The sequence below is a fragment of the Mandrillus leucophaeus genome, unplaced genomic scaffold (assembly GCF_000951045.1).
Source record: "Mandrillus leucophaeus isolate KB7577 unplaced genomic scaffold, Mleu.le_1.0 Scaffold660, whole genome shotgun sequence".
NCBI classification, from domain to species: Eukaryota; Metazoa; Chordata; class Mammalia; order Primates; family Cercopithecidae; genus Mandrillus; species Mandrillus leucophaeus.
In genome coordinates, this window is record NW_012107142.1 from 217,166 (window position 1) to 235,341 (window position 18,176).

The window sequence follows — 18,176 nt, forward strand, 5'->3', positions numbered from 1 at the left end:
TAGAACTGCATTGAATCTGTAGACCAATTTTGATATATTGCCATCTTAATAATATTGTCTTCTGATCCATAAAAATAGAACATCTTTTCATTTATTTAGTTCTTTGATTTCTGTAAATATATTGACGGTTTTCTTGTAGTATAAATTTTGTACTTCTATTACATTTATTTTTAAGTATTTTATTTTTCCCTAGCTTTATTGAAGTATAATTGACAAACAGGAATTATATATATTCAAGTTGTACAACATGATTTTTAAAATACATATAGTGAAATGATTACCACAATCAAACTAATTAACATATCTATGACACATAGTTAATGTTTTTGTATGTGGTGAGAATACTTAAGATCTATTCTCTTAGTAAATTTCAAGTATACCAACAGTCGCCATCCTGTTGTAAGCCCAAATCACTGTGGCTTAGTGATTTTGGGGACCTGAGATTTATTTTTCTTTCACACTGTACATTAGGTTTCCAGAACTTATTCACCTTATAACTGCAAGTTAGTAACCTTTTACCAACATCTCCCCATTTCCCCTACCCATGACTCCTAGTAATCACTAAAAAATAAACAAACAAAAAACAAAAACTAACTTTAAACAAACTAAATTTAGAAGACTTTATTTGAGCAAAAAATGATTTACAAATTTGGCAGCACTCAGAACCAGGAAAGGGTCAGAAAGCTCCACCCAGGAGTGTGCGCAGTAAGCTTTTATATGCCAGACACAGAAGAAGAAAAATCATCTGATTGGCTACAGCTAGGCATTGGCCTTTTTGGGCATGGTGTGATGAGTTGGCTGCTTGTGATTGGGTGAACCCCAGCTAACAGTTATACTCCTAACTTAGGTTTTGATTTGTTTATCTACTAACTTAGGTACACAGGCAGCCTCAGGTCAAAGTTAATTCAATTGACTGTTTCTACCTCTGTTTCTCTGAATTCCACTTTATAGATTACACATACAAATGAGATCGTACAGTATGTTTCTTTCTGTGTTTGACTTATTTCACTTAGCATAATGTCCTTCAGGTTTATCTATGTTATTACAAATGGCAGTATTTCCTTCCTTTTTATGTCTGAATAATATTCGTGTGTGTGTGTGTGTGTGTGCATCACAATGTCTTTATCCATCCATCAATCAATAAACACTTACTTTGTTTCTGTATCTTGGCCATTGTGAATAGTGCTGCAATTATTATGGGGGTACAGAAATTTCTTAACTGATTTCATTTTTTTCTATATGCCCAGAAGTAGGATTACTGGATCATATGGTAGTTATGTTTTAATTTTTTTGAAGAACATCTATATTGTATTCCATTATGTCTTTACCAAATCACATTCCCACCAACCATGTATAAGGGTTCCCTTTCTCCACAGTTTACCAACACTGATTATCTCTTGTCTTTTTGATAATGGTTATTCTTACTGATGTGAGGTGATATGTCAATGCAGTTTTGATGTGCAGTTCTCTGATGATTAATGATGTTGAGCACCTTTTCATATACTTCTTGGCCATTTGTATGTCTTTTTTGAAAAAATATCTATTCAGGTCTTTTGCCCATTTTTGAACTGGGTTATCTATTTTTTACTATTAAGTTCTATGAGTTCTATAGACTTTACGCATTAACCCATTATTGAATATAGGGTTTGCAAATATTTTCTCTCATTCTGTGGTTTGCCTTTTCATTTTGTTGATTGTTGTGTTGCTGTGCAAAAACTTTATAGTTTAATGTAGTCTCACTTGTTTAATTTTGCTTTTTTGGCATATGTCTTTGGGGTTATACCCCCCAAAAAATCATTGCCAAGGCCAATGTCTTGGAGCTTTTCACCTGCTTTCTTCCACAAGTTTTGTCGTTTTAGGTCTTACATTTAAATCTAATCTATTTGGAGTTGATTTTGCTGATTAAGATCAGTTGATTTGTCTAATTAAGATCAGAATGCAGTTTTATTTTTTTCCATATGGATATCCAGTTTTTCCATCACTATATATGTAAGAGAGTATCCTTTCCCTATTATATATTCTTGACAACTTTTCAAAGACTAGTTAATTGTATATACATGGATTTCTTTCTGAGATTTCTGTTCTATTCCATTATTCTACGCACTGTTTTTATGCCAGTACCATACTCTTTTCATTACTATAGCTGTGTAATATCATGTTAAATCAGGAAGTGTGATGCTTCCAGCTTTGTTCTTGTTGAAGATTGCTTTAGCTATTGCAGTTCTTTTGTGGTTCCATACAAATTTTGAGATTGTCTAATTCAGTTAAAAATCCCATTGGAATTTTGATAGGGGTTACATTAAATCTGTTGATTGCTTTGGGTAGTATGGACATTTTGGAAATATTGATTCTTCTGATCTAAGAACAAGGATATCTTTCCATTTATTTGTGGCATCTTCAATTTTTTTTCATCACCGTTATGGCTTTCAGTGTGCAGATTTTTCAGCTCCTTGATTAAATTTATTCCTAAATAATTTATTCTTTTTGATACTGTTATAACTGAGATTGTTTTCTTGATTTCTTTTTCAGATAGTTTTTTATAAGCATATAAAAGTACTACTAATTTTTGTAAGCCAAATTTGTATCCTGCAACTTCACTGATTTTTTTTTTTTTTTTAACAGTTCCGACAGTATTTTGGTGCAGTGTTTGGGTTTCTACATGTAAGATCTTGTGATTTGCAAACAGAGGCAATTTGACGACTTTTTTTTCCCCCCCAATTATGGTTCTTTTTTTCCAATTATGTTATGGTTTTCAGTGTACAGATTTTTCAGCTCCTTGATCAAATTTATTCCTAAGTAATTTATTCTTTTTGACACTGTTATAACTGAGATTGTTTTCTTGATTTCTTTTTCAGACAGTTTTTGGTAAGCATATAAAAGTACCATTAATTTTTGTATGCTGATTTTGTATCCTGCAACTTCACTGATTGTTTTTTCAGTTTTAATAGTGTTTTGGTAGAGTGTTTGGGGTTTCTTTCTAAAAAAATTTATTCAGTCAGTTCATGTCTTTTAATTGTGAAATTTAACCATTTACATTCAAAGTAATTATTTATAGTAAGATCTTCCTATTGTCATTTTGTGGATTTGTTTTTTAGCTGTTTTGTAGAACATTTTCTTTTCTTCTACTATTATTTTTTCATTTCGATTAAGTAATTGTTTCCAGTGATGTGCTTTCATTCCTTTCTTTTTTGTGCATCTAATATAGAGTTTTTCCTTTGTGGTTACAATAAAACTTAAACTAGCATCTTATAGTTTTAACAGTCTATTTTTAGCTGGTAACAACTTCACTTTGACTGCATAAAAACCTACACTTTTATTCTCCCTCACCACAATTTATGGTTTTTATGCCACAATTTATATCTTTTAATATTCCGTATCCATTAAAAATTATTTTAGCTATACTTATTTTTAACAATATTGTCTTTTAACCTTTATACTAAAGATGTAAGTGACTTACACACTATTACAGTTTTCTGAATTTGACTGTATACATACTTTTACCAGTGAGTTTTATACTTTTATATGTTTTCATGTTACTTATCAGTATCCTTCCATTACAGCTTAAAAAACTCCACGTAGCATTTCTTGTAAGGCTGGTCTAGTGATGATAAACTCTCTCAGCTTTTTTCTGAGAAACTGTTTATCTCTCTCACATTTCTGAAAAGCAGCTTTGCTAGTTAAAGTATTTTTGGTTAACAGGTGGCTTTCTCTCTCTCTCTCTCTTTCAGTACTTCGAATATATTACCTCAATCTCTCCTGGAAGATGGCTTCTCCTGAAAAGTCTAGTGATGGCCTTATGGGCTGTTGAGAAATCTCTTTCCTCTTGCTACTTTTAAACTTCTCTTTTGAACTTTAATTGTTATACATTGATCATATTATGTCTTGAGGAAGTCTTTGGGTTAAGCCTGATTGAAGACTTCAGTTTCATGTACCTAGATGTTCATATCTTTCTCCCAACTTGGGGAGTTTTCAGCCTTTTAAAGTAAGTTCTCTGTCCCTTTCTCTCTCCCCTTTCCTCCTGAAAATCTTGTAATGCAAAAGTTAGCTCTCTCAATGGTGACAGAACTAAGTATCATAAGCTTTCTTCACTTATTTTAATTATTTTTTCTTTTGTGTCCTCTAAGTATTTTCAAATGACCTGTCTTTGAGTTTACAGATTCTTTCTTCTTCTTCATCCAGTCTGCTACTGAAGGTATCTATTGCAGTCTTTCATTTCATTCATTGTATTCTCAAGCCCTAGAATTTCAGTTTGTTTTTAAGTGATTCATAGCTAACTTTTGATCTTCTTGTTTTGTTCATGGATTGATTTCCTGTATCCATACATCATCAAGCTGTCTATTTGTGTTCCCTGATAACTTACTAAGTTTCTTAATGTAAATATTTTGAATTATTTTTCAGGTAATTTTTAGATCTCCATTTCTAGGCAGTCAGTTACTGGAACATTATTGTGTTCCTTTGGAAATGTCATGTTTCCTTGATTTTTCATGTCCCTTGTTACCTTGCATTGACGTACGCACATTTAGGGGGGTGGCCACCCCTTCCAGAATTTATGGGCTAGTTTCAGTGGGGAAAGACCTTTACCTACAGGTGAGTTGTGAGGGCATGGGTTGGGCAGGGTGCAGCAGCCATGGCTCCAGTGAGGGCAAAGCAACATAGCATCCATGCAGCTTTGTCAGCTGAGGTCTGTGTTGACAAGAATTGCAGGGTTTTTCAGTGGCCAAGCTATGGGTGCCCACAGCTGTAGTGAGAGCTGTTGGGGTCTTCTGTGGCTAAGGCTACTATGATTCTCCTGAACTCTTTTTCTTCTTAATGCAAGTCATGACCAAGGGAATCCCTCTTGGCACTGACTGGGTCTGGCTCATGAGCATACTTGCAGTGGGGGTGCCATCAGTGTCTGATGTACAGCACCTGTGGAGCAGCCATGGAGCCACAGTCTAGAGTGCTATCATGCATACAATGACTATGTCTCCAGTTTTGGGGGTGGTGACAGCACTGGTGTCTGGAGTTCTGGTGCCTCCACTGCTGTATTAGTAACTGTGTGCAAGGCACATGTATTTGTAGAGCAGCCAGGGAGCCAGGGTCCAGGGTGCAAATACTCCCATTGAGGCAGTGGCTCCAAGTGTCAATGGTCTGGGTGCTTGTGGAGTACACACAGGCAGGGTACAGAGCTCAGGCTCTGCAAAGCTGCCACTATTCAAGGAAGAGGGCATAGACCTGCCTGCTTCAGTGGTGGCTCTGGTGTCCACAGTGTAGGCTCTCACAGAGCAGCCAATCTCAGGACACATGCTAGCCCACAGCAACAGTAGTTCTGGTGTTTAATGATTGGGTGCCTGCAGTGGCCCAGGAGCTGTGGTCTAGAGGACAGGCATGTGTAGAGGGACAGTGACACTGAGGTTCTAGATGCAGCTTAGCTTGCTGTGTTTAGAGTGTCTGAGGTGTAAGCATGCATGGAGCAGCTGTGGCTCCCAGGTGTGGGATGTTCACATAGTTGGGATAGGTAGTGTCCCTAATCCCAAGGTAGCACAACAGTGTCTTCATCTCCGGAAGGTCCAAAGCAGTGATGGCTATTGGGTGCATCAATGTTGAAAGCTGCTCCACTGACGACCATGGTGGCATGCACCAAATGGCTGATACTGGTAGTACCCACCCTTCTTCTTTGTTCCTAGCCATATCCGGATGTCCCAGGTATGTTGACCCCCCCAGTTATCCCCACCAATGTGGTTTGGTTATTCTTTTTGTTGTTGTTGTTGTTGTTCTACTTTGTTGCAGCAGGTTCTTAATTTGAAACTTGAGCCCTCTTACAATTTAGTTATTGTATCCCTTATTTAAAGTGTAGTAATCCAACCTGGACAACACAGCCAGACCTTGTCCCTACTAAACATTTAAAAAATTTTCCAGGCATGGTGCCACATGGTGCCTGTAGCCCCAGCAACTCAGGAGACTGAGGTAGGATTACTTGAGCCCAGGAGATCGAGGCTGCAATGAACTATGACCATACCACTGCACTCCAGCCTGGGTGACAGAGTGAGACCCTCTCTCATTAAACAAACAAACAATCAAAAAAATGTAGTATTGAAGTCCCCAACTATTGTTGTATTGTGTATTTTTCTCTTCATTTGTCAGTTGGGGGCTCATCTATTTTGGTGCTCTGTTATTAGGTGCATTTATAATTGTTATTTTTTTCTGATGGATTGACACATTTATCATTACAAGTCCCTGTGTATCTCTACTTGCATTTTATAAAGACTATCTTATCTGATATTACTGTGGCTCTTTAGCTTTTTCATGCTTTCTGTTGACATATCTTTTTTTCACCTTTAAAATTTTAACCTATTTGTAACTTGAATCTCAAGTACGTCTGCTGTAGACGCATATAGTTTAACCTCATTCTTTTTAACTGGTGTAACAATCTTTGCCTTTTGATTGGATTGTACATTCCATTTCCATTTAATGTTGATTGATATGGTTTAACATTGATACGGTTGATTTTGTCTGCAATTTTACTTTTTCTTTTCTATGCATCTCATGCTTATTTGTTCCTCTTTTACATCTTTACTGATTATGCATGTGTTAAGTGGATACTTCCTACTGTAATACATTAATTCCTTTATTGATTTTTCATTATCAGTTTTTTAGTAGTTGCTGTAGGACTTACCATATACATTTTGTCTTATCAGAAACTAAGATTTCTACTAATTTAATTTCAGAAAGATACAGCAATGTTTTACTTTATACTTCTATTTCCTCCACTGTCTTGCTTTTTTTGGTAATTTTGGAAAGTTTCTATTTATTTTCTTTTCTTTTTCTTTCTTTCTTTTTTTTTTTTTTTTGATGGAGTTTCACTCTTTTGTCTAGGCTGGAATGAAGTGGTACGATCTCAGCTCACTGCAACGTCCGCCCCCCGGGTTCAAGTAATTCTCCTGCCTCAGCCTCCCAAGTAGCTGGGATTATAAGCACCCACCACCACGCCCGGCTAATTTTTGTATTTTTTTTTAGTAGAGATGGGGTTTCACCATGTTGGCCAGGCTGGTCTTGAACTCCTAACCTCAAGTGATCCACCCACCTCAGCCTCCCAAAGTGCTAGGATTTCAGGCTTTAGCCACCGCCCCCAGCCTAGGAAGTTTCTATTTATATGTCTTCAAAGTCATTGTTTAATCTACAACATAAAGTTTACCATTAATCTCATCTCACATCCAGTGTATTTTATGTCTGACATTTTCATCTTTGGAAGTTTGATTTTGACCTTTTATATATCTTTCATGTCTCTGTGTAATGTTTTGAACATACAGAATACATTTACAATAACTGTTTTATGTTATTGCCTGCTAATTCTAACATCTATGTCAGTTCTAGGTAACTTTAGATTGATTGTTTTCTCTACCTTATGAGTTGTATTTTCTTGTTTTTATTATATGCCTGGTGATTGTTTTTATTTAATGCCAGACATTATGACTTTACCAGGTTAGGTGCCAGATATTTTTGCATTCTATAAGTATTCTTGAACTTTTTATTTTATTTTTATTTTTACTTTTATTTATCTATTTTTTTTGAGATGGAGTTTTGCTCTTGTTGCCAACACTGGAGCACAATGGCATGATCTCAGCTCACTGCAACCTCTGCCTCCCGGGTTCAAGCAATTATCCTGCCTCAGCCACCCAAGTAGTTGGGATTATAGGCATGCGCCACCATACCCAGTTAATTTTGTATTTTTAGTAGAGATGGGGTTTCTCCATGTTGGTCAGGCTGGTCTTGAACTCCTGACCTCAGGTGATCTGCCCACCTTGGCCTCCCAAAGTGCTGGGATTACAGGCATGAACCACCGCACCCAGCCAAGCTTTTTATTTTTATTGGGACAAATTAAGTTATTCAGGAGCTGTTTGATCATTTTAGGTCTTACTTTTAATATTTGTTAGCAAAAAAACAAGAAGTGTTTAGTCCAGGGCTAATTATTTACCACTGCTGACATTAGACCCTTCAGAATACTCTATCCAATGCTCAACAAATTATGAGGTTTTCCAGTCTGGTCAGTGGGAACGGGCATTATTTCCAACCCTGTATATCACTGGGTACTATTCTCTTAAGTCATTTTGGATAATTCTTTCCCTGTCCTTGGGTAGTTCCCTTATATAATATGCTGATTAACTGAAGACTTGAGGGGTACCTCCTGCAGACTTATAGTGCTTTTTATTATCAGCTGTCTTTTCCATGTGCCTTCATCTTGCATATTCCGGATGTCCTAGAGTCTCCAGATTCACAACTCTGTCTCCTCACCTCAGTGAACCTCCTGGTTACGGCTCTGCCTCTCTGCACTGTGCCTCGGAAACTCTGTCCAGGAAGGTAGGTGGACAACTATAAACCTTACCTCTTCCATTCCCCTTCTCCCAGAGATCACAGTCTCTGGGATACCTGCTGTCTTGTATCTGAGTACATAGCTAAATAGCCACTCATATATTATTTTGAGTTTGTTGTGCTTAAGGCATGAGAGTAAATCTGGTCCTTGTTATTCCATCATGGTCCAAAGCAAAAGTCAATAGACTATGATTTTTAAAATTTTTAATTCAACTAAATTAAAATTTTAAAATCAAGGTTAATTTTACTTCCTAAAAACTAAATTCAGTTCTTTTGAAAAACAGGTCATTTTTAGGTTAATACATTCTGTAGGCATTTTCAAACTTGTCATAATAATAATTATTATTATTATTATTTTGAGACAGAGTTTAGCTCTTGTTGCCCAGGCTGGAGTGCAGTGGTACAATCTCAGCTCACCGCAACCTCTGCTTCCCAAGTGATTCTCCTGCCTCAGCCTCCCAAGTAGCTGGGATTATGGACGTGAGCCACCACACCCGGCTAATTTTGTATTTTTAGTAGAGACGGGGTTTCCCCATGTTGGTCAGGGTGGTCTCGAACTCCCGACCTCAGGTGATCCACCTGGCTTGGCCTCCCAAAGTGCTGGGATTACAGATGTGAGCCACTATGCCCAGCTCATAATTATTTTAAATGTAATACTGGTTACGTTGTTTCATAATTCAAATATCGAAGCTTTATGAACCTCTTATCTATTGTTTCCACTAGTTCTCAATCAGACTGACTTTTCTCCAACTGTACTTTATACAGTTCATGCTCTGAGCGGCTTTTTCCTTGCAGAATTGTTTGGGCAAATTCTTTGACATATGGGTTAAATATGCATTCCTATAGAGATTTTTGTTTCCTTCTTCCAATTTATGAATCACTGCTAATCCAGGACAATTATTAATCAAAATCATGCTTTGAGGTTATTTTGGCCCAAAATGGTAAAGCAAGTTTGGGCAAAAAATCTGCAGGAGTGCTGGCTGGTGGTTATAAATTCTCAAAAAGAGTTTTTGCTGGCTCAAAGACAAATTTCTTTAGAATACTCTTGTGTTGGGGGATGAAACAGATTTTCGTTTCTTACTCTGAGGAAACACATCTTTTGTTTCCCAGATTTTATGGGGTACATGAAAGTGTCTCCTCATATACTCCCTACACAAACAAGTTCTGAGAATTATTTCCTTTGCATTATACCATATGAAGCTGAGAAAACCAAAGCTAAGATTTTTCAAGATTTGGTAAATGCCCTCAAGATAAAAGCAACTTCTCTTTTTCTAAATCCTGCCCACATTTATATTTTGACCAAAAAGATTATTCCCTTTTTTATATTTCTATACTCTTGGGTGATTTTCACATTTCATCTCTTTAGTTGTTTTTGGTGGAAGAGGCAGCCTTAACACCTAGTTCACCCTATTACTGGAAATGGAATCCCCATTCACTACTGATTAATTCCTGCTATTAATTTGACACAAAGGTAGATGCTGGAATACAAGTACATCTATACCAATGCTACTCTCAAAGTATAGTCTGTGGGCTAGCACTGGTCTGTGGACTGTTCGTTAGCAACCCACAGTAATATACATATAAAAATTGTGAGTGAACTATGCAAGTAAACCTCTATTTTATCTCATCCCAGACTAGTAACAGTCAAGCAAAAGATGAGCATTTATACCATGTCACTGGGTCTGCTACAAACAGTATGATTATCAGCTGTTCATACAAGTTTCAGTAGCACGGCATCTAAATTAGGATGGTTTTTTAGGGTTTTGTGGGACAGGCACATTAAAACTGGTGAATGTATAGATACTCTTCCTAGGAGCATGTGCAGATAGAACAATAGAACAAAATACTATCAAGGGAATAAGTTGAACTATGTCATTTATTACACACTTAACCAAACCCAGGTTCCTGCAATGTACTAGATAAAGTTCTAGGCTCAGATCATGATTCTAGGAATTGAAATTTGTCATTGTTTTTCCATCCCTCATCCCTCTACCTCCAGCACCCGAACTCTCTAAGTTGAAGAGTCTTATTAGAAAGCAGGGACTACCTCCTTCTACAAAAGAGAAAAATTCACTTTCTCCAACATTATTGTACCTAAACACTACAAGAGGCTATGGCTGCATAATTTAGATGACCACACGTGGGCTTCTAACCAGGACGAGATGACACAGAGAGGCTGGGACAGTGAAGACTACATTTTGGTAAAGATGGTAAAGCAGTTCTCAGGAGCAGCGGTGAGAGCAGTCCTCGCCACAGGGCCCGGTATCCACCATCAGGGTATCAGAGGTATAAGTAGTAGCATCTGTGCCCAGGAGCAGGGGCAGTGGTTTCTATGAGATCTGAATTAGGGTGGCTGTGGATTATGTTCCTGGCTGTGTAGCCTCAAACCTGGTTTTGTGCCTAATGTGGTTTGGCTGTGTCCCCACCCAAATCTCAATTTGAATTGTATCTCCCAGAATTCCCATGTGTTGTGGGAGGTAATTGAGTCATTGGGGCCGGTCTTTCCCATGCTATTCTCATGATAGTGAGTAAGTCTCATGAGATCCAATGGGTTCATCAGGGGCTTCCACTTTTGCTTCTTCCTCATTTTCTCTTGCCACTACTGTGTAAGAAGTGCCTTTTGGCCGGGCACAGTGGCTCATGGCTATAATCCCAGCACTTTGGGAGGCCGAGGTGGGCGGATCACGAGGTCAGGAGATCGAGACCATCCTGGCTAACACGGTGAAACCCCGTCTCCACTAAAAATAAAAAAAATTAGCCGGGCGTGGTGGCAGGTGCCTGTAGTCCCAGCTACTAGGAGGCTGAGGCAGGAGAATGGCGTGAACGTGAGAGGTGGAGCTCGCAGTGAGCCGAGATCATGCCACTGCACTCCAGCCTGGGCCAACAGAGTGAGACTCCGTGTAAAAAAAAGAAAAAAAAGAAAAAAGAAAAAAAGGAAGTGCCTTTCACCTACTGCCATGATTTTGAGGCCTCCTCAGCCATATGTAACTATAAGTCCAATTAAACCTCTTTTTTTTTCCCAATCTCGGGTATGTCTTTATCAGCAGTGTGAAAACGGACTAATTCAGTGCCCTTCCCCAAAATAAAATGAATACTAATACCAATGTGTACACTCCTTTATGTTTAAATTAGAGAAATTTGCAAGCAATTGTTTGCTCTAAGGAATGAATGTGAAATCATTCTGGGGAGTAGTTTCAGAGAGCAGCATTCAGCTATTTTTTTTATCATGCTGAGCTGTGAGCCACTTCCTAAATCTTCTATCTGGCCATACCCCATGGTAGGGAAAATGACATTTATTTCTCAGCATCCTGTCTTATAATTAAAGAAACACATCCTCCTTAAAAATAAAAAATAAAAAATAAAAAACAGAAGAAAGCAATACTTAAATGTGGATCTGAGACCCCCCCCCATCCTGGGCATTCTCCAACTACTGATCTCAGTGATATCAAATGTGGCTGAGCACCAGGTTTGCTGTGGGCTTGTTACAGAACACTCAGGCCTCTCCACAGATCCCCCTGTGTCAGAATGTTGGGCACGGAGTCCAGGAATTGCTTTTTAACAAGCCCCACAGGCGAGGCTGATGCACAGCCTAGGAATCCTGGTCTGTGTTCTTGCCACCAAAAATGGGATCTGAAGACCAGCAGCATCAGCGCCAACAGCAATATTTTATAAGTAGGAAATCTCATACTCGATTCCAGATCAGCTGAGACTTAAGGTGATGTCCAGGTGATTCCTCTGTACAGGAAAGTCTGGAACTCCCTGGTCTATGTACCTTCCAGACGTGGGGTCAGGACTGTGCAGTCTGATCTAGGTGTGTTGTCTGATCAGATCCTTTAGCAACGGAGGCTTAGTGTTCAGTCCTTGTTCCTGTTCTCTTCTATAGCCAATCACTCCTTTGGAGATGTCATCCAGACTCAAGGCTTTAAATAACTTTTGTATGACATCATCTCCCAAGTCTGTTTCTCCTAAATGTCTCTAGATTCATCTGTCCAACTGCCAACTCGACTACCTCACTGGTATTTCTCAGCGGCATCTCAGATCCCACATCTCCCACAGTGACTGCCTGCGATGTCCCCTCCTCTCATATGCTCCTGCTAGTCTTCTCATTCTCGGCTGATGGCAACTCTTTTTAGTCACACAGGCTGACATTTTTGGTATCCTTTGCTCTTCTTTCTCATACCCCAGATTTAGTCCATTAGAAAATGCTGTATAAAGTGACTGGAAATAGTGAGAATCCAATCACTTCCCAATATTTCCACTGCTCACACCCAGTTAAGTAACCAAAATCTCCAGCCTGAAATACTGCACTCATTTCCTCCAGTCTCCCCACCTGCCTTGCTCATCTCTGGCCTTTGGATTCTGTTCTCAGCACAGCAGCTAGAGGGATCCTTTTAAAAAAGAAGTTGTGGCATGTCTTTATTCTGCTTAAAACTATCTCATTCAAAGTCAAAATCCTTCCCACATACTCCAGCCCTAAACCCACATGATCTGACCAAACCCCTGACCTTATCTCAGTGACCTTATCTCAGCCATACCCAGTCCCTTGTTCTTCCCAGAACACACAGACGTGATCCTGCCCTGGTACACTGGCACCGAAGGTTCCTACTCCCTAGAAAAAACTTCCTCCAGATACCCTCATGACGAATTCCTTTATGTCCTTCAAATATTTCATCAAAGGTCACCTTCCCAACGAGGCCCACGCTGACCACCCCGGCACAATAGCTACCTTCTCTGTCCCACAACCCACACTCTGATCACCTGTTCCACATCACTTACCACCTTCTACTTTCCTCATTTACTCTGCATATATTAGAGTGTATGTACTGTCTGCCTCTTCCCACTGCAACACATGCTCCACAAGGCTAGAGATTTTTCCGATTTTACTTCAATGACTTTCGCCAGATGCAAAAACATTCTGTCACATGTCTGGCAGACAACAAAGGCTGGCTGAATGAATGATTGCTGTAGAGCATCTCGCTATTTTAAAGGCAGTATCTTTATTAAATAGCCTCAGGCCAAATGCTGTTTCACGGTACCTGCAGCACAAGGCCCTCTCACGCTGACATCGAGGTCGCCTATGCTTTTCTCAGAGGTGCTGCTTGTGTGTCCTCCCTCCCTCCCTGCATCCCTCCTCCCACACCAATCTCTCTGCACACTGCAGCATGCAATTAGATGTCCCTCTTAGGAAAGAACAATCTTAAGACTATGAATCCCAATTTCCAAACAAATATAAATCTAAGTTAGGCTGCTTTATAAATCCACAAGTTTGCATTAGTGCCAGTGCTAGGATTACTACACTCAGGAAAGGGAGAGTGGGTAGGAGAGCTGAGCAGAAGAGGAGTTCCTCTAGAAAGTTACCTAAGATGAGCACTTGTGGCATTACTCGTCTCTGCTAATTTCAGAATCTAGTTCTTTTAAAAAGGTTGGGAGAAAAGATAGAAAATACAATCCAAGAAAGAGCCCTGGAAATAGGGTAAAGCTGCATGGGCTTGAAAATTCATCTCTTAATACCACAGACTTCTGTATGCAGTGGCTGCCTTCCACCTTGTGGGGACAATGACAGGAAAAATGACTCCTGCTGCTGTCAGAGATGAGGGACACCCAGGGGAGAAAGAGATCAGAACTCAAAGACACCAGAACAGGAATAGGCATAGTCCTCTACGGAAACAAAGAAACCAAAAATAATGATACAAAGTATTAGGGCCATACCATAGCCTGACCCAGCTACATGAAGCCCTCGCTGTCCACAGTCCTGGAGACAGGACAAGGTCCAGGCAACATCTGTGTCCCTGTGATCACAGGTTCTGGTGAAACAAGGTTCTACTGGAGTCACACAAACAATGGAGCAGTAAAGATGACCAACCCAACGAATGACCACATCAAATTCCATGATGTACTGAGCACCAACTGAGCATAGGCTGTCCACACTCAGCTCCTCACAACCCTCTCTCCTGTCTCCATCTACAACAGGCCCATCACAGCAAAAATGGATTCTGGAAGGCTGTCAGGTTTTTAGAGCCTTGCTCTCCTTTCATTAAACCATCAACCCAACCTCATGGCAAGAATTTGAAAAATTCATATCCAGGTTCTTATTTTGAATAGAGAAATAAGTTGCAGCTCAGTGAAACTTAAAGTTAAGACTTGAATAGAAATGTCCCAGCCTCACCTCTGCTGAAACAAGAAACTTGACTGAGGAAGAGAGCACAGGTCAGTGTGGGGTGGTGGTTCTGGTGGCAGTGGTGGCGCAGTCGCCCATTTCCTCACATGATGATAACTGGAACACAGAAACGTGGATATATTCGCATCTCAGGTGCAGATACAGAAGTCAGGAGCTCTTGAAATTACAATGGTGTGTGTCAGAGGAAAGACTTGAAGAAATTTTGTATCTCAGTCCCACTGAAGGTAGTTGTCTCAAGCTACAGAAGAAAATAATCATAAACAAATCCAGGGCAGTCACTGTACCTGGTGACACTCTGAACAGCCTACCACATGCTTGAGATGTCCAAATCCAGAGAACCCCTCAACAGAGTCATGTCCCCTCTGCCTCACCCCGACCCACTTCAGGCCCCCCAGCGTCTCATCTTTACAAGTCTCATGAGACGCATCAGAGTCCTGGGCACAGTTGCTGCCTGGGGTAGAACAAAAATAGGAACTGGTCAGAGCCCACAGGAGATGTGGCTAAAGGAGGAATCTTGTCTACACTGTCCCAGTGATCTCAGGGAGCAGCCCTCTAATCCCCCATACTAACAGGCAGCCTGAGCATAACTCCCTCTTGTTGCATCTATGAGAAAAACACAACCTGTGAGAGGTCAGGGAGGACACAGGGCACAAGGTCCTTAAGGAAACAGCAAATCCTGGACCCCAGGAAAATTTCCAGAACTGTGACTGCAGACCCAGGGCAGGATCAGAAAACATGAGGAAAGCAGGTGTGGGGACTGGACCAACTGTCCTCCTGAGGTCTGTCCTCAGTAGGGATCTTCCTCTGTCATCTGTGACTGCTGGGAAATCCCCATCACCACAATCATCAAGGTGATAAACTTGTCCTTCGTTTCCACATGTGCTTCACAAAAGAGCAAGTGTTGGCAGGCAGGGCTCCAGGCTGGGTTGGCCTGTGTGTGGATGGTGTTTCCAAGTGATGAAGCAAGTCATAATTCTACCTGTGGCTTGAAACCCACAGTGGAACAAGAAAACTCAGACCTCACCCCTCACTCCTTCCCTACCTGAGCTTTTCTTCCTCCACATCACAGCAGCGACCACAGCTCCGGTGACCACAGCTCCAAGGAGAACCAGGCCAGCAACGATGCCCACGATGGGGATGGTGGGCTGGGAAGACGGCTCTGGGAAAGGAGAGGAAGGTGAGGGGTTCTGAGCCCCAGGCCTCAGCCGTGACCCTGCTGAAGGTCTCCTGCTTTCCCTGGGAAGAGATAACTTATACCCCTCCTTACCCTACCTCAGAGTGAGGGGCTCTGGCAGCCCCTCATGTTGCACATAGCACGTGTATCTCTGCTCCTTTCCAGAAGGCACCACTACAGCCACCCACTTCTGGAAGGTTCCATACCCTGCAGGCCTGGTCTCCACAAACTCTATGCCCTGGGTCTGGTCCTCCCCATCCTGCTGCCAGGTCAGTGTGATCTCCGCAAGGTAGAAGCCTAGGGATCAACACCTCAGGGTGGCCTTGTGGTCAGAGACGGGGTGCTGGGTCACGTGTGCCTTTGGGGGATCTGAGGGGAAGAGTCAGAAAATTCAGGCACTTTGCATTCCTCATGGGACACTCCAGCAGCACACATGTGACCATCCTGAGAATGGACAGGACACCTGGGGTGGGGAAGGGAGCACAGAACCCAGATACCAGCCTGGACACAGGAATCTGGGATAATCTCCTATTCCTTGGAAAGTTCGAGTCTCTGACGGGGAAGCAGGGACTTCTGGTCCTGACCTGAGTAGAGGCCAAGGGGCTCAGAAGAGCTGGAATTGGAGCCACAGACACACTGAGTGTGTGAGAGAGAACAAGGCCTGAGGGGAAATGTCCTGGTGCCCAAGGCTGCTGTAGGGGTCAAAAGCGACCACGGATCAGTATTCCAGGGACTGTCTTCCCCTCCATTTCCTCAGGAACTTCATCCCTTAATTGTCCCAGAGAGCAAGGTGGGCTCTCAGAGTCACTGTCTGGTACAGGATCTGGAAACCCAGGATTCTTCCCATTCAGGACCAGATGGAGGGCGATTTTCTAGCGTTGGTCCCATTTTCCTACCCTCCTGGTGGCAGGCCAGCCTGGGAGATATACAGATGAGGGAGGCGCCCTGTGGCCCCTGGTACCCGCGTGCTGCAGCGTCTCCTTCCCGCTCTCTAGGTGTCTGCGGAGCCACTCCATGCACTCGCCCTCGCCCTCAGGTAGGCCCCAGCCTGCTCTGAGTATTTGTCTGCCTCCCACTTGCATGGGGAGATCTGAGCCGCTGTGTTCGCGGCGGTCCAGAAGCGCAGGTCCTCGTTCAGGGCGATGTAATCCTTGCCATTGCAAGCGAACTGTTCATACCCGCGGAGGCGGCGCCCGTCGGGCCCCACGTAGCAGCCATGCATCCTCTGAATGGTGTGAGAACCATGGCCCCGCCCCCGCGGTCAGCTCAGAACACCCAGCCCCGCTCCCGCCCCGACCAACCCGCAAGGATTTTGGCCTAAACTTGAAATTAAACCGGGTAAAGGCACCCGAGTTGCTTCCCTGGTCGAGGGTCTGGCCAGGTCCCGCAGCCTCGGGGTGGATCTCAGACCCAGAGATTCTGGGGGATCTGGGCCGTCCGTGGGGGATGGGGAGGGATGTGACCTGAGCCCCGAGCTGGGGCCACTCACCGGCCTCGCTCTGGTTGTAGTAGCCGAGCAGGGTCCGCAGGTTCTCTCAGGAAATCTGTGCGTGGCCCTTGGCGTTCCGTGTCTCCTGGTCCCAATACTCCAGCCCCTCCTGCTCCACCCACGGCTCCATCCTCGGACTCTCGGCGTCGCTGTCGAACCGCACGAACTGTGTGTCGTTCACGTAGCCCACAGAGATGAAGCGGAGCTCCCCGCGGCCGGGCCGGGCCACGGCGGTGCTGAAATACCTCATGGGTGGAGCCTGGGCGGGAGGAGGGGCTGAGACCCGCCCGACCCTTCCCCTGGCGCGGTTTCCCGGTCCTGAGCCCCCGCCTGCAGTCCCCTCACTCCTCCCTGTAGAGGCCCTTTCCCTCCAGCCCCCGCACTCACCGGCCCAGGTCTCGGTCAGGGCCAGGGCCCCCGAGAGCAGCAGGAGGGTTCGGGGCGCCATGACCCGCATCCTCCGCGCCTGGGGAGTATCTGACTCCGGGTGGGTGCGCGGGTACACTAGTGCCGGGATCGCGGCGACACTGATTGGCTTCTCTAAAAACCAGGAACCCAATGGGAGAAGTGGGATCACATCACAAGTATCCAGGAAAAAGGTTGGGAGAACAGAAACTCAGGGGAGTGGACAATCCCCAACCCTGTGCCTCCCCAGTGCAGTCATTGCCCTCCGGGTCTGAGACCCAGAGAGCCACGCCTGAGACCTGGGACTTTGTCCTGATCCCTCTTTTCCTACACCAGCCTCTTTGTCATACTGTCTGCCTGAGTCCTGGTCAAGGATCTGTCTGTGGAAACCGGGGAGAGAACCCCCAGGCTGGGCCCAGCCCCTTCCCGTTCACTCATCCTGAAATCCTCATCCCTGAACTGGACTTCCCACTCCTTACCTCTCCCGTTGGGTTACCCTAGAAGAAAACTCACCCCAGGGAACTTTGATGCCAGAGAGTGAGCTCGCCCTGGGAATGGCGGTGTAGAGAAAGGGGTTTTCT

The 18,176-nt window shown here is 42.8% G+C and overlaps 1 pseudogene; it reads right to left on the reverse strand.

Moving 5' to 3' along the window:
• Positions 1-13,853: 13,853 nt before the first annotated feature.
• Positions 13,854-17,647, reverse strand: LOC105554863 (annotated as a pseudogene).
• Positions 17,648-18,176: the final 529 nt, after the last annotated feature.